Below are 21,843 nucleotides of genomic sequence, written 5' to 3' on the forward strand. Positions count from 1 at the left end.
GCCAGTTGCCTGCCCAGGCAGCAAAGGGATCAGCAACAGGCTGGGCTGCTGTGGGAACACAGGCATAGCCAGCATGTCACACAGCACTTGAACCACATCAAGACATTGCCCATAGTTTTAGGAGCCCCAAGAGAAGTTTCAGTGTTGATTAATTAAAGGAAATTCAGCCAGGTCCACTGAAATATCCAGGGAAGCTGTTGAGGACACCGAGCGAGGCTCTTCACAGCAATCCATAGCTGTGAAGAAGGTAAGTGACAGTGGGCATATTTGAAACAAAAGTGACAGTGGGCAAATCTGAAACAAAAGGTTCCCACTGATGCTAGGAGAAGATTTTCCCTCCTTTATCTAGGGTTAGAACCCAGAGAAAACCAGCAAAGCATCTTTAAAAACAACACTCAAGGCTGAGCAGAATGAAGCCTTTGCCCTTCTCCCATTGCCAAATTCACAACTACTGAGACAGAGCAACATATGGAAGGAAATTAAGGATAGCTCTGTGAAATGAGCACCAGCACTCCTTCACACCTGGAGCAGAATCTGGATTGGCTAACCCATTTCACATCACCCTTTCCACCGTCCCCCTCAAAAATCAAATAGTCATGTAACACGTATGTTGCAAGACCCGAGACAACTTGGCCTGGGGAACCACTCCAAATATGGAGCTTGCATGACTGGCCCTGATTGAAATATCCCTGAAAGCTTTTCATAAAGAAGGAAAACTTATGAGATACAACATGTCATTGGCTACACACCTTGGTGCTTGGGAGGTTTAGGGTGGACAATAGGAAAAAATCTCTTTGCTAGGAGGATGGCAGAGCTAAAAGCCAGGTACCCCAGCCCTCAGATCAACAGCCACACAGTTCTGATATGACATCCTTGGCAGCTCTGCTCTGGAGCTCCAAAGTCTTTGTAGGTCTATGCAGTTGCAAGAACAAGATGAGGGATTATTGATCTTGGTCACCAACTCCAAGAAAAGATCTCTCAGCCACTTCATCGTTAATATCTAAACATCAGGTCCCTTCTTGAAAGAAGGCAAAAGACAACCTAGAAGCTGTACTGCTTGGGGCTGTGCCTGGGGGGGACACACCTCAGCCACCTTCAGATCCAAGCACTCAAAAACTGCATAATCAAGTGACAGCAGCAAAGCTTTGGCAAGACATCTGTCCATCTATAAATAGAGCTTAACTGTGTGTCCTTATCACAGGGCTTTGATGTGTCTGGGGAGAATATGTTCTTCCCCTTCACCACCAAGTCCCAGGCAGCACAGATAATGGGCTTGAATCGATCCAGCTCAAGTATTGCTAAACTTCCTACCACTGTGGCAGCATGCCAGCCTCAAATAGGACAAGAGAACATGTGTCTGTTCAGAGCCAACCACAAGGAGCAGGCAGAAAATTGCTTTAGGCTTAAAAAAAAAATAAAAAAGGTGCTTTTTGCAGATTTGTAGATCAATCTACAATGTATTTTAGAGGTTTAAGAAAGTCAATATAAACAAGATATATCATAGCTGCACAAGAAGCTGAGAAGTTGTATTTCTGTTTATGCTGCTACTGGCACTCCAGCTGCTGGCTCAGTGTCCTGCTGCAGTCCTACAGCACTACTTTCCAGCAGAAAAGTTGAGGGAAGGGGCTCTTTCTGCTGCTGCAGTTCATCCCCCCCACTGGTTTTAGCAGGACAACTCATCCCTGGGGCTGGCTGGGGTCTGATATATCTGAAGTGTCACCACTGCACCCTTTGCCCTGCTTGCAGCAGGAGGGCAGCAGGAGGACACAGGGACCAGTGGCAGTGGCCAGGCTGACCTCCCACAAAGGGTAGCTCGTCTCCTCCTCTGTCCCCACAGGCTCAGCACATAAATTGGCTCAGCTCCCTGGGGATTCTCTGGGCAGTGCTGAGACAAGCCCTTGGCATTCGTTTCTCAAGCTGGTGCTGCTGCAGAACTGCAGTGCCTGACCTCCACAAACTTATCCCCAGGGATGTGACAAGTTGGTTCCCTCCCACAACACGTCTGCCACGTGCCCACCATTCCTCTTGAACCATCCTGCCATGAGTTGGGAGAGGCCTTGCACAGATGGCTCTGCCACCCCTCTGCCCCCCTCAGCTCCACTGCAGGGCACTACAAAGCATATTCAGAATTTTTCTCTCCCTTTGTTATTATAGTGAGTCACAGAACATGCCTTATCAAACCAGACCTAAATCATGCCTGTCTCTCCCCATATCCAATGTAATATGTCAGCCATTAAACATGCAATTTACAAATCCATGAGAGGCTCTCATCCTCTCATGGGCAGGAGTGCTCACATCCCTGAAGTGGAGCCAGTCCCAATGAGCCACCAGGAGGTGGATCCCACTGGAACTGACCACACCCATTTCCGAGTCTCCATGAGGCACAAAACCCCATTTCCCGGCTTCCACCCTCTGCCTCAGAGGGTGAGGAATAAAGTGTGCATCTGGATGGGAAAGAGTTGGCTGTACACCCTTGATCAACAAGGAGAAGTCCACGGGCTGTGGGATGCCCAGCTCCAGACATCCTTCTGCCCCAGAGCCCATCCAGGTGTGGGAAAACTGGTCAGCCTGCCACAGAGAAGCAGAAAGCAGCTTCCTACCCTTCCTACACAGCTATAACTTGTGCAAATGCCTGCCACACATCCCACCAAACCCTTTGGGAGCAAACCTGGGAGAGGCAGCCAGTGATGCAGGGCAGGCATGGGCAGCTGACGCAGCGAAGCTGGCAGGAGCACCAGCCCGCTGATGCTTCTCCAACCCCCTTCCCAGCTCTCTGCCAGGCCCAAGCTCCTCCAGCAGCACATCATATGGGCTGGGCTCTTACTCATCTGCTGCCATGCACAAGCAGGCGTCAGGGGACGTATCACTGCACGAATTCAAGGAAGAAACAAGCAGCATTAACTGGTAGCACGTGCATGGAGACCCCTCAAACCCTTTTTCCCCTTGCTCCCATGCTCTGCTCTGGGCCACTAAATCCAATTCAGCAGTGCTTGGAGCTTGTACCAAAGCTGCGACACATTTGTCAGATCCCTGACTAGACCCATGGCTAATTTTACAACGCTAATTTATCTCACCATATTATATCGCTTTCATTTCATCCCCCCCAGGATCCCATTACTGCCAGTGTACCTTGTAGCCAGCATGTAACAGTAATTGGTATTATTAGCGACGTACCCTGCTCGAGCTGCTCTATTTGCAGAGCTGCAAGGAGTCCCGTGGGTGGGCTGATCCACCTCGAGGATGGGGAGGGAAGGAGTCCTTGTTCCATGCTGCTCGACAGATGCCACCAAGGAGCAATGCCAAGGGCAGGGTTTTGCTGCTGCAGAGCACCTCTGCATGCCCAGACCTCAGCCCACTGACCATTGTGGCTCCATCAGGTGTTGCCCACCCCTGGGATCCTTAGTCTTGACCTTTTAACTCCAGGGCAAACAATCAAGCGTGCACATAGGGAGCATTTCTGTCCTTGCTTGTGGCTCAAAGGATAAAGGACTCTGCTTATCCAGGGTTAAAGGGGCTGCAAAAAAACTCTGGGAAGCATGATGCAGGGGTAGAGGGCAGGGAAGGGGCACAGGGAAAATTCATTATTCATGCTATTCTGGTCAAAAGTTTCTCCTCTTCAGTGTAGGCGACTGCTTTCTAGGATCAACATACTTAAAGCCATGCAGTTTTAGCTAAGTGAGAGGCTGCAATAGTCAAACGGTGACAATTCCCACTTAAGACATCCTTGTCTGGCATTTAGAGACTTGTTAAATTTTAATTCATTATTTTCCTTTCTCAGGCACAGCACCAGCAAGCACCAGGCTTCCCCAGCACAGCTCTGCAGGGTCTGCATCCCCAGGTGGGGCAGCTCCATCTCCGGGCTCCTTCCCTGCTCCACCATGGCTCAAAGAACATGATCCCAAAGCCCTCCTCAAACAGCAGTGTGTCACCACAGCCCCATACTGAGAACCCATGTAGCAGGCCTCAGAGGTGGTGCAGCCTCTAGCCCATGGCTGCTGGCGGTGATGGTCTCCTAAGGGGATGCTTTCCTTTCCAAGCAAAGCCCATCCACCTCATCCCTGATGCTGCAGCCTGCCAGGGCAGGAAAGCAAAAAAACCCCACCCAGTAGATCTGAGAGCTTAAAGTTGTGCTTGTCTGCAAGACGTGGCACCTCACCTTCCACCACACAGCTGGGCTGGGTGACACTTACCTGCTCCAGTGGTTCAGCCACAGCACGGGACCTCTGCTGCTGTGGTTGGACTGTGCACCTCTGAGCTGCCCAAGGGCTTTCAAGTGGGAGAGCTCTTTTTGGAGAAGTTGTCCATGGGCAGACCATAACATGGGATTTTCCAGGCTGTTCATCCATACTTGCCCCTCCACATGCTAAATAACCACTCTCAGCATCCGCCCTCTTTGCACAGCAGCTAAAAGCCTGCTCACACACCAGAGCCAGGAGCAACCTTTTGCCACACTTTAATAAACACCGCCATCCTCACCAGAAGACACATGTCCTGCACTCCCACAAGGCACACCAACTCAGGACAAGCTGGGTGAGCAAGGTTTTTAACCCACCTCTTACCTCTCCACCAGTCCAGAGTCCTTGGGGCGTCCCCAACTTCTCATAAACGTCTGGGCGATTCTCCTGGCTGCTTGTCCAACCCTCGCTTCTCAGATCTGGGATTTTCTTCAGCAAAACAGAAGAGACAACCTGTCAGGTTACCAGGTGAAACTCTGCCATTGCTTCAGGTTCAGCAAACAACCAAGGAGGGGGGCATCTGTTTCCCAGCCCTGACAGCTGGGGGTAACCGGTGCAAACACAAACATGGTTAGAATGAGAGCCCTCCCACAAGAGCGTCACAGTCCGGCCCCAAAGCACGTATTTGCTTAATTATTTCGATTCAGAGACATGAAATGGGAGAGGGGAAAAAAGACCCCTGCAGCGTGGGGCATCTCTGATCTTCTTTAAAGACAGACAGCAATGCTCCCCAGACAGAGCAGCACAGCAGCACCACACTGCCAGCCCAGCACTGAGCCATTTGCCCATGACGTCTTGTGCTGCCTGAGCCCTAATCCTGAAAAGCCTCACACACGTGTTAAACGGTGCAGGGAGAGGCCAGTCCCACTGAACCCAGGGGTGTGGAGAGGAAAACATGCCTGTACGGCTTTGCAGCACAGACACCAAGGACTGGAAATGGGAGGAGGACTTTCTGTGCTAGGTCTGACATGCTGTGTGGTGAGATGGAGTCAGAGGCACTGGTGTAACCAGTGGTGCCCTCCCTTAGAGCAGGAAATACGCTTTTTGTGTTAGACAAACAAATTATCAGTCAAGATCTGTGCTCATTATCCAGCTCTTGTGGCCGAAGTTGTATTGCTCCCCTACTTCTTTTTAAATGCTTTGAACAGAAAAAAAAAAAAAAACAAACCAACAAATCTTGTGGCTCTGCATTATTAAAAATGAAAAATAGGAGCCAAAACCCACTGGCAAGAGAAAGGTCTGGGACTCACTCCTGCAGAGATTCTTTCCCAAGGGTGACAGTGACTCCAAGCCTGGAACACCACAGGCTTTAATTAGCACCCGACCCTCAGCTGATGAGCTTTGCCAGAGTTCCTCCCAGGACCTCATGCAAAGCCTGGACAAGCCAATGGGAAGATGCTGCAGAAACCCAAACTACAACACCCCCCTCCACCTCCTGCCTGCCTACAAAACCTAAATAAATAAATGACCACCCCCTGAAACTACACTGGGCGCCTGATGGCGAAACCCTCATTTGCAAAGTGCTTGGAAGTAATTACAAAATTTTCCTAGAGTTTACAAGGAGGGGAGCTGACTGTTTGTCATGCCGGCAGCCACGGTGTGCCGCAATTTATCACACTTGTCAGGTGTCAGCCACCAAGAAATTTAACTCCAGTTGCCCCAAGCTCAGCACCCACAATGCCCCATCATTCAAAACCTGCTCTGCCAGGCACCCCAGAGCTGAGCAGTGACTGGCAAGGAGGGGAGGGGGCTGCTCCCCACCAAGCCTCCTCTCTGCAATGCAAATGTAACTCTTTGGTTATTCTGTGGAAGCAGTTTTGGTTGGGACTGTTGGGTTTTTTCCCTACCCACAGATGAAGCGGAACAGGAAAGGAGACCAGGCTACAGTAAGAGATGAGGCTCATTTATCATTACCTGCCAGAGACCCTCCTAGGCTCTAATTCCAGCTTGGCAGGGACCTGAGAAGAGAGACTGAGCTTAGCAGTGAGTACCCTCAGGGAGACAGTGCATTATTGTGGGTGCAAAGTGCATAATCCCAGTGCCTTTTCTGAGAGACATCTCTGGAACCTGTGGAAAGGACTGACGCTCTCTGCCACCTCTGTGCCCTGCACTGAGCCAGATGAGCCAGCCCAGCCACAGATCCAGCAGCCCAGCTTTCCACGTGGAAATCAAGGCATGACTTGCTTTTGTAGGGGCTTCAAATTGAGGTCAAACTGGATTTTGGAGGAACTCAAAATGTCCAAAACAGGTCACCAGCTGAAGGACCTGACTTGGGGCATGAGTTACTGCTGAGCCAGAGGGAAGATCTGTGAGCTGTGCTTCCCCATAATAATGGGACACCCTTGGTCACAGCTCAGGTGGGCTCACTAAGGAGCAAATATCATCAGCCACAGAGCAGGGACAAATCCTGGGTGAGGTCTCTGCAGGAGGGCTTGCATCAGTGCTGAGCTCACCCTGCATCACCAGGACATCAGCAATGCCATGGTCACGGCACATCATCAGCATGACACCTGTTTTATAGGGCCTGTCTGGGCTGCCTCACTGAAATTCTCCTGCTTTGGCCATTTCTGAAGCAACAAGCTGACTTAAGAGAAACCTGCCTGCAAAAGCACTAACTTTTTAAACAGGCTCTTGCAAAATGCCGGAGGAAGCCCAGCACTCATGGCATGCTGCATGTCCCACATGATGCATCCGCATGGCACAGCAAGGGCTAACGGATAACTCAACCACTTGCTTAACGGAAAAAAAAAAAAAATTAAAAATCCAAACACACATCATTTGCCAAAAATCTTTCTGTCCAGCACAAGCTGGTCAGGGATCCACAAATTTTACTTGCACCAGCAGAAGGGGCCCAGCATTTCCCAGCAGCGAGGCATCCCCGCAGGAGCGGGGGGCACAGGTTTTGCAGGGGACATTTGCATTTGTCCTGCTGCGGGGACAGCCCCGCACATCCTGTGTGTGACACAGCCGCACAGCCCGCGATTCACAGCCTCGCCACTTGGCGCGGGGAAGGCGGATTCCTGTGCCGTCAGCAACGAGCAAAACCCTGATGCCTGGCTCAAAACCTTCCCAAAACCTGTCAGGCTCAGACTCACAGCACAAAGATACTGGAATTCCTTCAGCACAACTGCAAGAATTTTTCTGCTTCTTTTTTTTTAAATTTTATTTTTAACTGTGGATAAACTAATGCCTTCCCCACACCCCAACCCTGTTCTGAGAGCAGCTTAAAACTCTCTTTGCTAAAATTTTCCAAAAAAATTCAGCCGGAGGCAGAGACATGTGAAGTTTCAGTCCAAATGGTTAAAGGCTGGCGTAGTTTCAAGCAACTGAAGACAGGGGCTTATAATCAGAAGTGTCAGGCAGCCTTAATTATATTATTTCCTGAAGGAAATAGTTTTCCCTGCTGAAGTCCAGGAGTTATTAAAAAAAGTTGACCTCACTGGAACCAATCAAGATGGAGACAAGAAGCCTGTGATGGATTCTTAAGGCAGGCGTGTTCATCCATCTGTATTTTTAGGGGTGCAGGATTTTAGGACAGGTATCCCCAGACAAGCCTGGCCTTGCAACAGCTGAGAGCCAGGACCCAGGATGCAGAGCGCCCTCCCATCCATGCTCGTGGGTGCCCTGGGCAGGGGCACGTGGGAGCCCCATGCATGCAGGGAGGGTGCTTGCCTGTGCCCAGATCGATTGTCTCGCCAAGGCGAGTGAGGAAAAACAGCCGGATGCTTTGTAGCTGTCAGGAGCACACAGGCTTTTTGTCCGTGTCTTCCTCTGTGCCCATAAATAAAAGTGACAGCAACTTTATTTAGGACTTCTTCCAGTTAAGAGGGGATGGAAGAAAAGTGAAAAATTAAATCGTAGCTCAGCAGAGGCAGAGAGGGAAGGTCCTGGAGGCACAGCTCAGGCTCTGCCACTGCTGCAGCACCCTGGGATGGTAGCAGCTCTCACTCTCCAAAATCAGCACCTCCTCATCACTATCAGTGCACCCCTCTCCCCTGCCCTTCTAGGCACAGAAATCCCAATCCCAATCCCACACTGCAGCCTCTGCCTTCTGCTGCCCATCCACTCCCCAGTGCACACTGAGAGGTTCAAGCATCTGGAGTGAGTTGAGGTGGATTAACCATCTCTCGTTACGTCCTAAAAGAGACTGAAGCAACCCCCAAATAACCCAGAGGAGAAAATCACCTCTTCCCTGCTCGTGGGCAAAGGTTAAACTTGTAGCACCAACAGCTGCCCTAAAAGGCAGCTCAGCCCTGTGCAGCTCACCAGCATGGCTGAGCAGGGAGTGCAGCATCTCCATCAGGATCTACTACCACAGAAAGTCCTGTCTGTTTGGCTATCACCTCCAAGGAGTATTTTGCAACTGAGGAAACACCCCTTTTCTATAAAAAGCATGAGAAGAGACTCAAAGAGCAGGAGAGGAGGAAAGCCTTCTCTGAAAGAGAGCTGAGCACCCTGCAGACTCAGCCCTGGCAATGCCCCAGCATGAGGGAGCACAGCCAGGGTTTGAGCATCCCAGTCTGTTTCCCCCAACTCCCTGCAGCCTCTCCCAGCAGCACAGCACCTCGTGTCTCACAACGGTATTGCAACCCACTGAAAACACAAGCTTTGTTTCAACCTTCATCCTGCTTGCAGCAGTGCTGAGCCAGAGCTATGCCACAAGCCAAAATCCAGTTCCAGAGGGACTGTATGATTGTGCCAGTTCCCAGGTGCTTAGGGCCTTGACTGCAGCTCGTCTGGAGTTGTGCCCTGCACTTGCACACAAACACAAAAACTCAGGGCAGGTGTGTAGCAAAAGAACCCCCTCCCATCCCAGGGACGAGCTCACCCCTTGCAGAAAGGTTTAGGGTGGAAGTTGTGTGCAGGTCCTGTGGGAGAGAGGCTGCCAGTGACCTCATGGGTTTCTTCCACTGCTGCCCTCTCCGCTGCCATGAGTCAGAGATTAATGACAGGCCATTTGTCAGCACCGGTGGCATCATTGCCAATCTCATTTCTGAGCAGACATCTGACCTTGCTTGCCTCCCCGAGACCCATGTTACCGCATGGCTCCAGCAGCCTCCTGACAGCTCCCAGGGGAAGCAACACAAGGCAGGGAGCAGAGCTGTGACAGCTTGATCCTGAGTCAGGATGCACAGACAAACAGCTCAGGATGAGCAGAGAGTGTTTGTCAGCTTGCCCCACTGCCCTACCCTCCTCCCAGCTGGCACCCAAGAAAGGGCCTCTCTTACCAAGCAGTGGGCTAGGTTATGGAGAAAGGAGATCTGTGCCCAAAGATGGGGGCATAGGCAAAGCAAGCCTTGCCTGAAACTCTGGAAGAGGAAAGAGCGTGTGGGGGACATACCATCTTTTCCCCAAGCCTGCAGTATCTGTGTGTCTGGCCACACCACCCAGCCAGCTGAAGGGATCTGTGTGCAGTTCCAGCTGTGGCAACCAGACCTTCTCCACAGCCAGCTGTGACCCAGACTGAATCTCAACCCAGATCTCACTCAATGAGGAGACTAGGTAAAATCCAGACACAGATCCATCCTGCATCCCTGAGCAGGGCTTGTACCCAAGTCGGGAGGTGGAGATGACCTATCCCACAGGGTCCAGCACTTCTCTGCCCCCAACCAGGCCGTGTGGCCACTGCACAAGTCCACTGTGTGACTGTCACTTCGTCACCACACACAGTTCTGGTCCTCACACAGAGAAAACCGAGGCACATGGGAAGGGGAACAAAGCATCTTCTGCATCGTGGCATTCCAAGCACACCAAGGATTTTCAGCCTGGGAGGAAGGAGGAGGCAGGGCTTGCTTAGCTACAAGACCTTGGGCTAGGCACACTGTATTGGCCAAACCATATTGTCCACACTGTTCCCTATTAAACAACAGAAAACAAATTATTTCCAGAGGAACAGAGAACATTCGAGAACAGGTCTTCTGACAAGTGCTGGTCCTGATGCAAGCTTTGCCTCCACGCAACCCTCAGCCTTAGACAGCCAGATGCATCCTCACCAGGAGGGATGACACAACCACCAACACAGCTCCTCCTCTGTGCCAAGTCAAGCCAGTCCCAGCTCTCATGCTTCTCAGAAGGAGAGCAAATTAAAATTATGTGGGACTGGGAAAAGACCCACTTGGTTAAGAAGAAGAAATCAGTGCCATTAAACGTCATTAGAATAATATGCCCAGAAAGATTCATAAAAGGAGATACCATATGATTGAATGCTCTCCAGACCCTCATTTTACACAGACCCAAAACATCAGCCCAGAGCCTCTTTTAACAGCCAACTCTCACAACAATCAGGTTTTAGGTTTTGTTTCGTGATGTGTTGGGTTTTTTTCCTGAGGAGTTTTTGGGTCTGCAATTGAAACTACAATTCCTTTAGTTCCTTGGGGGTGGGGGGGGGGGGAGAAAATAAAAATCATTTTTCATTAAGCTGAAGCAAATGGCATTTTTGCTTGTCAAAAATATTTGACACAACTCTGACAGGCTCGACCAGACATATAAATAAAAGATTTAAATCCTTCTGCTTCAGAGCTTAAGAAAAACCTGCTGTCAGTCTAGTGCTAGTACAAACTCTCTCCTACAGGTCACACTCCCTGAGGTTTGTAGGCTGGTGTGGCTGGTACCTGCCCTCTATCCCTGCCCGCCCTGGCACTGATGCTGGGATAGATGGCAGGTACCAGCCACACCAGCCTTTTCAGGCAAGTAAAACCCCACCAGCCTGTGTTATCCCTCTGCTCTCTCGGAGGCAGGATCAGCCTCCCCGGGCTCAAGCTGGCACACAGCCGGCTCCAGCAGCAGGGAGGTGAGCAGCATCGATCCCTTCCCTCTCCTGCCACCATCTGTATCTGATGGCAGCATCGACCCAGCAGCACTGGATGCTGTATTTCCTCGGCCACCTGGGCTGTGCAGCAGCCGCCTTCCCCATCCGTCGTGTCAGCGAGGCGGCTGCAGACGCCGTGACAAGACACAGAGCGGTGTCGGAGCCCATTTCTAAATCCTTCTATCCTATTCAAGCCAGGGAGGCTTATGTGTATGGATTTGTACTGTTTGCCCCAATATTTAGCTACTGAGCTGACTAATCTGTGTGCAAGAATAACCATGGTGGCTCAGAGGCTGAGCAATCTACATCATTCATCATTTAGATTAGCTATTGTCTTAATCCTCTTTAAACTACTGTATAATACATAAGGGAATGGATGTCCTATATGCTCAGGATATGCAAGAAAAACCCAGGCTGAAGCTCAGAAACTTGGACAGAAGTGAGAATGACAAATCCTATCAAGCCACAGAAGGAAAAGGAAACTTGTTGAAACCCCTGGCAGATGGTTTAACTTCTTCGTGCTCTCTCCACCCCACCAGCCTTTAATTATTTCCTAGACAGCTTCCCAATTACTACCCAGGCAGCTTCCTAAACCTCTTCTGTCCTCTCCCTTCATACAGCCCTATGAGGAGCTGTGGGGGCCAACCTGCAGCAGCTCATGCCACGTGGACTTGCTGCTGCCCCAAGGATTTGCAGCCCTGTGCCCTGGGAGCTGGGACATCCCACTCCAGCCTCAGCTGGGGCTGTGCTGCTCTCAGAAAGGCAAAGGCTCTGCCCAGCCCAGTTCCAGGCTTTGGGCCCTGCCTGGCAAACAGGCAGGCTCAGGTCAAGGATTAAAGCCTTGCTTGGCTATCCAGGATCATGCCACACATTGCTGCAGTGCCCAGCTGGAGGATGAACAGAACCAGGTTTCTTTATGGCAACACTGAAGAGTTCAGGCCAGAGGGAGGGACAGCAACAAGGCAGTGGCAAACAAGGCTTTAGTTCACTGCCTGCCGGAGCTGAGGGAACTAATAAACAGACAGATGAGCTAAATTGTCTTCTGAACCTCTGTATCAGTATTCACATTACAGAGCCTGCTTCCAGCAATTCCAGCGTATTAATAATAAATGCTAGATAATTACAGCAGACTTGCTTTGTCCTCTCTTTCTGTTTACTGTCAATGTCTCTTTAACCCTTTGCAGTCCACAGCTGGCTCTCCACTGGCACCAGACCCTCCACAGATGGCACAGCCTTGGCATCATTGACGGGTGTCTCTCCCAGTTCCCTCCTGGGCTGGGAAGGGTGCAAGTGGAGGTGAAGGAAAGCTCAAGTGCTGATACCACTCAGTAGGGATCACTTTTTACCTGTCAAAGCCCTGAAAATCTTGCTGCAGGGCATGAAAAAGGTGTATTTGAGGCCTCAGGAGCACCCCCCGGCTGGGATGAGCTGAGGACTGTGCAAACAGTGTCTCCAACACACAGAGATGTAACAAGTCACCCAGAGCCTCTTAACAGCAAAGAGGTTTATGGCCTCTCCTGGTTTTGATCCCCTCCAGACTTGCAGCTGGATCTGCCCTCCCCACACACATGATTTTGGGGTATCTGTACCCATGGCCCTTGGGCTGTCAGTGATGACAACCACCCAGGGTGCAAACACACACTGCTGGGAGCTGGAGGTGGGCTCTGGAGCAATCCCTGAAGGACATATTCCTGGGACACAGAGGAGATGACCCACACAGATGCCAAGTCTGGCACCCAGGCAGGGAAGAGAAAAGGTTTTGCATAATCAAATTCGAACCAAACACCTCCTGTGTTTGAGCAGTGGCCACATACCCCATCCTCAGCAGCACCACAGCCCCACACAGCTGCTCTTCCCAAGTCTCCTTCCTCACAGGCAGGCTGTGCCAAAATGCCTGCCCTGTCTCATCATTCCATGAGCTGATCCAAATGAGAGTTAAAGACCCTCTGGCACTTTTCCCTCAAATTTTCAAAGTATTTAATCCAATGTAGCTGCAAACTGAACTCTGGAGCCTGCTTTACTTCCCACAGGACTCTTGCTAAGTATTTCTTCCTCGGCTGGAAGCAAAAAGCCCCAAAACTCTGTAAAAAGGCCCACATTAACAGTGCAATAGCGGTTTTTATCTGAGCACAGGTTTAATTTGCACCTTTCAGGCTAGCTGTCTCTTTTCCAGCCTTGCAGGGAGGCTGCCATGGCTCCTAACACGGCTTCAATAAGAGAACAAATACCTCAAATAGGATTTCTGGAAGAAACCAGCATGCAAAACAAAGTATGCCTGCCTTCCAGTGCAAATTAACTCAGCTTCTGACCCGACTGCAGACCTTTCCAGACGGGAGACCCACTGGACAGCGAATGAATGCCAAACAACTCAGATGCAAATCTCTCCCTGCACAGAGAGCCTCAAATGCTAAGGGAACACTTGGCTCAAATAGCTGGGCACTGAAAAGCCTTAGAATGGAAAAACACAAACAACTTAAACCCCGTTACATCACTCACACAAGGAAGGCTAGGCTGGAGTGACAGAAGAACATCTATCCCTCAGACATCCTGTCTCCCACTCCACCTGGGACATGCAGAGCATCCCCCAGTGCTGACATCCTGCCATCATTTTCCAGCAGTTGCCACAGCTGCACATATCCTCTCTGCATTTTCTGTGCCATCTCTCCTCTGCCAGGTGAAGCACAGAAATTATTTTTTTTTCTCCCTGTACACAGACACTTTTTTTGATTTCTCAATCAAAATGATTGATTATTCCTGATCATTCAGGAATAATCACTAAAGAAAAAGGAAGACAGCACTTCTGTCCTAAAATGAGTACAGGCCCCAAAAAAAGTGGGAGGGACAGATGGGAGCAAGACACAAAGGCAGGAGTCCTCTGTGCCACTTACATGGAGCATGCATGCCAGAGAAAGATGGAGCAGAATGGGGATTGGGAAGGAATGGCATCATTGTTATATCCAGCTCTTTCTTGTAGGACAGTACCAGGAAGACTACTTGGAGAGGAACATATTACACTGTTAAAGCTAGCAGATCTCCCCAGGGCACAAGGAAGGGCAAGTTCATTCTGCTGGGAGGCCCTGGGTTGATTGTATCTCTGCTGTCTCTTCACTCACTGTCACTTTTGGCAAGCAGCTCCAATTTCTACACAGCAGGGACCTTTGCAGAGGGCACCCTGAAGGCTGGAGTCTCCTCACACCGCCACAGGATGGGACAGCCAGCAAAGCAACCATCCATATGGACAGGAAGGGAAACCCACAAAGAGCTGCAAGGAAGATGGCATATGTCAGGCTCAGAAAGGAAGATCCAGAGCTGGACTGGGGCACATGCAGCCTGTGCTGCTGGAGGAGCTCCCAGTCGCAGGGGGAAAGGATGGATAGCCCTGCCAGCCCCTCGCAGCACCCGCCAGACACACGGGCAGCCCCCAGCACTTCTGAGCTGGCTGCCACTGAAGGACTGCAAGGGTGGAAGTGCCTGGACTGAGCCCTGCTCAGGGATCAACATTCACCCCACGGTTATCAGCCAGCACTCACAGATGCAAATACAGAAAAGCATTAGTGTTCTGAGGTCCCAGACTCAACTCCAGGACAGCCTGCATCCCAATCTGTAGGAGCATCAGGGGGTAGGACAGGATGGTTGGGACGGACAGAGACAAGAGATCTCTGCAGCCAGGTCTGGAACTTGTGGTTTATTGCAGAGGGCCTGGGTGCAGGGCCCTGCTGGGAGCTGCCAGCCACAGCTCAGAGCAGGACTGAGAGAAGAGAGGGGTAGAGAGGATGAGAGGGTGAGAGAGTAAAAGATTAAGAGAGTAAAAGGGGTAAGACAGTAAGAGCGTAAGAGGAGTAAAAAGGGCAAGACAGCGAGGTTCTTGTTACAATACAATAAGTCTTCTTCTGTGTTGAATATTCTAATTCTCACTAACTAATCTAGTACAATATACAAATCCTATAGCATTTACATACAGCCTATAGGAATCATTACATTACCATACTGTGTTACATTTTAAACCCTAAATCTCCTCTTTGGACCCCTTCTGCCAAGCTGGCAGGGTCTGCTCTGACCCTTGGGCCTGTCTGCAAGCAGAGGGTGTTGTTTCATCAAAAGGGGATTGCCTTCAGCCAGCCACATCATTGTTTTCCAGTTGTTCAGTAACTAAGGGATCTCAAAGCTTACTTTCATTTCAATCTTGCTTATATTTTTTATATTCTCCAATTTTTTTGCCAGACAGTCATATTTATAAGGCTTTCCTGTTTCATCTTCCCCAACACTAATCCCCTGCCAGGGCTGTTTCCCTGGTCTCTAACACCACCCATGTCCAAACCCATTCCCCAAATTTCAGGATGCTCCTTGGCAGTTGATGACAGCACGTTGCAGGCTGGGTGACCCTCCTGTATCAGCCCTCTCTGAAAGCCATTTAGAAAAGAGACAGCAAGTTATTAATTACAAATTAAGCTGCTAATTGATACCAAGCTCTGTTGGCTCTAGGGGAAACAGAAGCAGAGCTGTGCCCCTCACACCATGGTTCACTGACTGCAAGTGCAATATGAGGGGCCTGAGCTCCCCAAGAGAGCTGCTGAGGGCACAGTCACACCACCTCCAGCTTGAGCTGCTTGCCTCAGCCCAGAGATCACTTATGCTGCACTCCCTGCATCCCTGACCTGCCTCCAAGCACTGTGACCACCAAAGGTTTGAACACCCTCTCCCAGATGAGAGTCAGACCCCAGACCACCACCCACAAGCATCAGTAATTGCCCCCATCAGACTTTTTCTATAACACAGCACAGGAGTCACAGCCCCGAGGCTCGCCCCAAATAAAGATTTCCTCTCTTAGAGGGGATGAGCAGTTTTCCTATCACCACAGCCCAGCAGCAATTCAAGGTCTGCACAAAAAGCCCCAGGTTTTTCTGGTCCTGTGTGGACTCCTGCATCTTGCAGGGAATAAGAAGATGAAGCCATGCAAGAAACAGCCCATGCCAAGCAGGAAGGATCACACCATCTGAAATCCTAGGTCTTATCCCTCCTGCCAAAAGTTCCTCAGGTCTGCCTTCTGAAAAGCTAAGGACACAGTGCAGAATTACCTCCTCTCTTAATAGGTAACAGGTAATAAGTAATAAAATAATAATATTAGTAAATAATGAATAAGAGGCAGTAAAGTTCTAAAGTATTTCACCCCTTTGCTCCAGCTTTGAAGCACATGAGAAGTTCTTCTCTTGCAAGAGAAGCTCAGCACTTGCCCACTTTGGACAGACCTGCCTTATCCAGGGGCTCTGCTGGAGCAGTTCTGCTGGGTTTGGCACTCGAGCAGCTGATGCCAAGGGTTCCATCCATCCACTCTTGCACTGCCCTTCTCCTCTGGCAGCTCAATTAAGCCTAACGAATTACACCCAGCACAAGTCATGAGCAAACACAGGAAGACTTGGCGGCCGCAGTGCTGTGCAAGCAGAAGGTGAATAAATAAAATTGACTCAAGTTGATAGAAGATGCCAGTTCAGTGGTAGAGAATCTGTAGTGAAGCATCTGTTTGGGTGACTTTGGCTCAAAAGGGGACAAAACAAAAATGACACAAAAAGCAAGTTCTACCTTTAAATAGGAAAAACGCCAGAGAAGTTTTATACTATTTCAACATTTAAGTTTTAGACTTAAAAAAAAGAGGAGTATTTGTGGTTACCAGAATGGATTTAGGATCTGAGCTATAGAATATTGCAGCCTAACTCAGATCTCAACTCAATGCCATGCAGGGGGCACAGGATCAGCCATCTCAGGTACAGAGGCTCTGCAGGTCAGGGCTGAGCATCTCAAAGATGGGACTTATCCCCATCTCCTACTCCTGTTGCAGTGTTTGACATGGGGACAAGATAATTCTCAATGCCTGACCCCAAACTGGGCTGTGGTATGTGCCTTGTCCCTTGGTGCTTACAAAGACCCCTCCATCTCCTGCCTCTCCCTACCCATTAAGGAGTTTGAGATTGTCATGATGCCCCTCAACATCCTGCTTCACCTTCCCTCCCCGGGCTGCACAGATCCACTGCTCCCAGCATCTCCAACATCATTCTTCCCCACAAACCCTCTGAGTTCCCCTGCCCAAAACCACCCCAAGGAGTTTTGACATCTCATTCCCCCAGGAGACGGTGGTGGGGAAATCTACAAACCAAGACAAAATGCACAGCTTCCTAACAGATAAGAAACCTCTCTTGAACCTAGTTGTATCCAGTTGTAAACAACTGCCACAGTTTTCCCTTCAAAAAGCAAAGAGCCCTGCTCCATGGTGGCACAAACAGTTGCAGTTTCAAGACAGTTTTCCCTCCTCCCCTCCCCTTCCCTTCCCCGTTCAATTTGAAGTCAATTACAGGAAGGTTAATGGGGCAGAGAGGATGCCAGTTGGCTGGGTAATGATGTCAAAGCACCTGGCATTGCCTGGGCAACAGCTAGGCAGCGGGGATGCAAATGAAGGCACAGGATTGCACTTGGTCCCTCAAAACGAGCTGATGCAATTGAGCGTATCAGCATTAATGAACATGGAAATAACGAGAGAGCACCCAGAGAAACAAGACACTGATGGGGGTGGGGGCTGTGCCCACAGCAGGGGGATATGGTGACAGGCACCATGTTCCGGCTGTCAATGGCAGCAGCTTCCACAGTGCTGAGATTCTCCCAAGGCCTCACCCAGACTTCCTTTCCGTGGGTTAGCACTCCAGCTCTGCACACCCGAGACCAAAAATCGTGTTGATCTGCTGCAAGCTCCCCTCGTGCAGCTCCTGGCTCCTCTCCAGACAGTCTGTGACAGGAAGAGCAAGAGGGGAGAGCATGTGTGTCAAGAGGCCACATCTCAGAATGACCTGATAAACACGGGGCCAAGGCAGCAAAGACCCAGGGGCAAGAGATGCGCAGGAGCAGAGGGGTTTGAGGGCATTTCAGTGCAAAGAGCAGTGACCTGCTCAGTGGGAAGGCTGTTCCAGCAGTGCAGACCAGATTCTCCAAAGCTTGCAGTCCCCACATCATCTGCAACTGATATTTTGAAGTTTTCAGGCAGAGGAACAGAAGCCTCTATGTGGGATGTTGTCTGCCAGTACAGCACTTGGCACAGTGTGCTTCCATGGACCAGGACTACAGAGCAGCACACCAGAGTGCTGCAAAACCCCAGACACCAGCAGAAAGCCCTTTCCAGCTTTGTTCCACCATCCAGCTGCTGGATCTTCTCCTTAGTGCACAAGCTCCATCGAATCCCCCTCAGCACATTTACTGCTTGGAAAACCTTCACTCCAACACTACTGAGTGCTTTTCTATCCCTGGCCTCCTGGCCTTTAAGACCGCTGCATGCCACTGCTCTCCCTCTTTCCTGACACCACCTCAGACAGCAGCACAGCTCCGGTGAAGCAGCTGCCTCTGGTCCTCATGCAGAGTTCATCCATCCCTCCAAATCCCAGCGCCGCAGGTGCTGGCGCTCCTGTCGTGCTCAGCCTCTTCACACTCCACCCCCAAAATACCCTGCAGGGCAGCTACAGCTCCACCAGGAGACAGAGCCAGGTCCCACAGGGGCTCTGCTGCCCCAGGAAAAGCTGTGTTGGAGAGACAGGGAAGGGCTGACAGCATTTCTCACACCAGTGACTATCGGAGCTTGCACGGTTGAGACGCAGCTGTGCAAATGAGACCCCAGCAACCACCCCCCAGCGCCAGTGATTCCCCACAGGCGTGAAGAGCAGTATCAGGGACACAAAGAAGCCGACGCCACGGGGAAGGACTTGGGTCACGCATCCATTTACAAGGTCATCGCTCTGTGCCTCTTTAAAGCACTTCACTTTCGCCAGAGGCAAGTCAAGGTGACTCGGACAGACCGTGCTGCCGCTGCCCCCGTTCCCACCGATGCTCCCTGCTATCCCTGGAGAGCCCTGGGCATCCTTCTCTGCCCTCTGGAAACGGCCCAGCAAAAGCAGCAACTCCGGCCATAAATAACACTGGCAATGGGTAAAAGCAGAGCAGCCGTGGGCTCTGCAGGGAGCGGAGCATCCCTGGCTGATCCATACGCAGGCTCTGTGGGATCCAGCGCCGGCCTCAAGCAAACACCTTCCGAACATCCTCCCTGCCCACCACAGCGGGACCCGGCAAGTCTGGGCTCACAGCAGCGCCATCCCAATGCCAGGTCTCTCCTTGAGTCTCCACATGTTGCTTTTAAATGTCAGCAGTAAAACCTGCTACAGGGAGGGTATTAAATGGAGGAGGGAGAGGAAGGGGAAAAAAAAAAAGGGAGAGAGAAAGACGAAAGGGAAAAGAGACAGCTCTGCTAATGAGTCAGCCAGAAGTCTCAGAATCCACTTGAAACACGTAGGGCCTAATTTAACTTAATGGTTTTGTCAAACATTGGCACTCAGTTAAAAGCACAGGAGAGCTGGTAATCCAAATGCCAGTGGCTCTGCCTCTGCTAGTCACAAGAGAGCTGCTGTTCCAGTCCCCAGATAGATCCATCTGGTTTCATGCAGGCAGCAAATATGGCCCTGGCTAATGCAGTCACTCATGAGGGTAGCTCTGTATTTACTTAGCACCGGCAGCAGCTCTGACTTTGCCCAGAACACAAAAAATAAACACAGCCACTGCATTTCTTAGCTTGTACATGTCTTAAGGCAGCTCCAGGCTTCTCCTGAAAACACGGCTCTGTCAGGGGAAAAGAGATTTGCAACTTACCCTGGGGAAGACAAAATGAAATTTCTGACCTATGTGGACTTTGGAAAGAAGTTGGAATAAAAAAAAGAACAGCAAACCCTTTGCTCACAAGCAGGCAGAGAAACACATGAACTGACCTGAAAAAGCAGCTGGCTCCCCACCCAGCCCTGCTCTCCCTCCTCTTTGCAGCAGCCCTAGGTCAAGGGCCCTCAGCAAGCCCCATGAGATGAAATGGGGATCAGCCCTAGGGCAGGTCTAGCTCTGCTGCTGTCAAACCCCCTTCCAGAGAAAAAAGCAGAAATTTCAACCTGCCATTTAAGATGATCTTCCTTCTGCAGACTGAGCCTATCTTTACACATAGTAAGGACAAGCAGAGAGTGGTTAACACTCCTTGTCTGCCCTGGTGCCCTATTCTGGCAATAGATTGGGAATTTGGGTGATCTCATTTTGGTTTTATCCCCTCTCTGTAGACACCAGCAGATGAATTTCAACACCAGGGACTGTGTGATTCAAGCCACTGAGCCACGGGCACACCAGGGACAGTAACCAGGGCACTCTCCTCTTTGCAATGACAACAGTCCCGTAAGGTCAAGCTTACCTGTAGAGTCTTGGGAGGAGGCTAAATCATCACTTTTAACCTTGCAGCCATCTCCAGGACATCAGCCACTGATCTGTCCTCTGCACCCACATCCTCCCATGCAGCAGCAGCCACCACAAACTGGTGAGACCAGAGATGCTGCGGAGTTCTGCCCACCTCCCCACCTCCACATGCTCCCAACTTCTCTAGGTAAGTCTCCACTTCCCAGCATATTCCTCAATCCTTGCTCAGTGACCATCTCTGCCATGTACCCCAAGGCAGAGGGTGGTTCAAAGGGCCAGCGCTAAAGGAAGCAGTGCTGCCAACCCCCAGAAGAGAGGACTACAGAGAGAAACAAAGCCCTAAACTCCAGGGCCATGGGCACATTCCCTGCTCCACACAGTGCAGGTGGGGAAAGGACTCCAGGAAAACTCAAGGGGGGCAGTGGAGGCTTTTTGAGCCCCTGCATCCCCTTAAACCTCCCCCTCCATCCCAGGACCTGGATTCCTGTTTGATTTAAGACACAAATGGGATCGAGTTTAAAGGTCTCAGCCTGGCCCTTGACTCCTTGGTGGGAGTCTTTCCACATCACAAAACCACCAGACAATTCAGCCTGATTGACAGCCTTTCAGGCAGAGGGGCCCGGAGCTGAGGGAGGGGAGGGGGCTCTGGGTCAGGGCTAAGGGGGGGCAGCCAGAGCAGTGCATGGGGCTGGGAGAGCAGGGCATGGCTGTGCAGTGGGGACAATGTTCAAGGTTTGTGCTCGCACAGGAGAGAGGTTTTTGGGAAAGGCTGAGAGGCTGGAGTATCCTTGAGGAGCTATTTAGTTCCACTTAACACAGGCAAAATCCGAATTGCAGATAGCACAGGCAAGGGGGAAATAGAGATTTGGTACAATGCACTCTTTCCTGAGGTAAGGGCATGCCAGCATACAGCAGAGAAAGCAGGAAGCTGAGGGCAAGGCAGAATGGGGATCCAGGCTCACAGAGAAGAGAGGAGTCAGTGACAGGCAAGAGCCAGGAGATATCAGGGATGGAAAAACAAGTGAGCAGAGCCAGAATTCAGTGACCCTGGGCTCAGCCACTGGGGCTGCAGCAAAGGCTGAGATGGCAGCACAAAAACACATGCACAGGTGGACGTGTGCCTTATTCTGCCTTGGGCTCTATCCCTGCTCTCCAGCTCCAGCAAAAACCAGCCCAGTAAAGGGCCTTTACCAAGTTTTCCCTGCAGCAGCAGGCTGGACCCCAGAATGACCAGTTGCAAAGATGAAGTGCTTCCTCACCTCCTCCACCCTTCTACTCCTCACACTTCAGCTCAGGAGAGGTGGGCACAATGGTCAGCTCCCTCCAACACAGCTCTTGCTGATGCCAGCAACCTTCTCGGGTCCGCAGAGCCCCATCTTCCATGGGTTGCGGTCAGGCCCTTCCAAGCCCCTTCACCTTGCTAATTCTGGGAGAAGGTTCCCTTGAAGTATTCTCACCTTGCAGTCTGGGTCAAACCCGTTTGCCAGCTCTTCTCAAGAGGGCACTTCTGCAATAGGATGAGACTCATCACTTGGGGAGACCAGGCAA

At 50.8% G+C, this 21,843-nt stretch overlaps 1 protein-coding gene across 2 annotated transcripts in view; it reads right to left on the reverse strand.

Annotated features, from left to right (window-relative positions):
• CNTFR (ciliary neurotrophic factor receptor) overlaps positions 1-21,843 on the reverse strand; it is a 202,950-nt gene that overhangs the window by 144,740 nt on the left and 36,367 nt on the right. Inside the window, exon 3 of one of the 2 annotated variants that reach the window (XM_059491824.1) lies at positions 4,560-4,654. The gene's annotated coding sequence lies outside the window, so the exon portion shown is untranslated. Of the gene's footprint in view, positions 1-4,559; positions 4,665-21,843 lie in introns of both variants that reach the window. The other variant, XM_059491823.1, reaches the window with a different exon arrangement.

This window comes from Ammospiza nelsoni, chromosome Z (assembly GCF_027579445.1).
Source record: "Ammospiza nelsoni isolate bAmmNel1 chromosome Z, bAmmNel1.pri, whole genome shotgun sequence".
NCBI classification, from domain to species: domain Eukaryota; kingdom Metazoa; phylum Chordata; class Aves; order Passeriformes; family Passerellidae; genus Ammospiza; species Ammospiza nelsoni.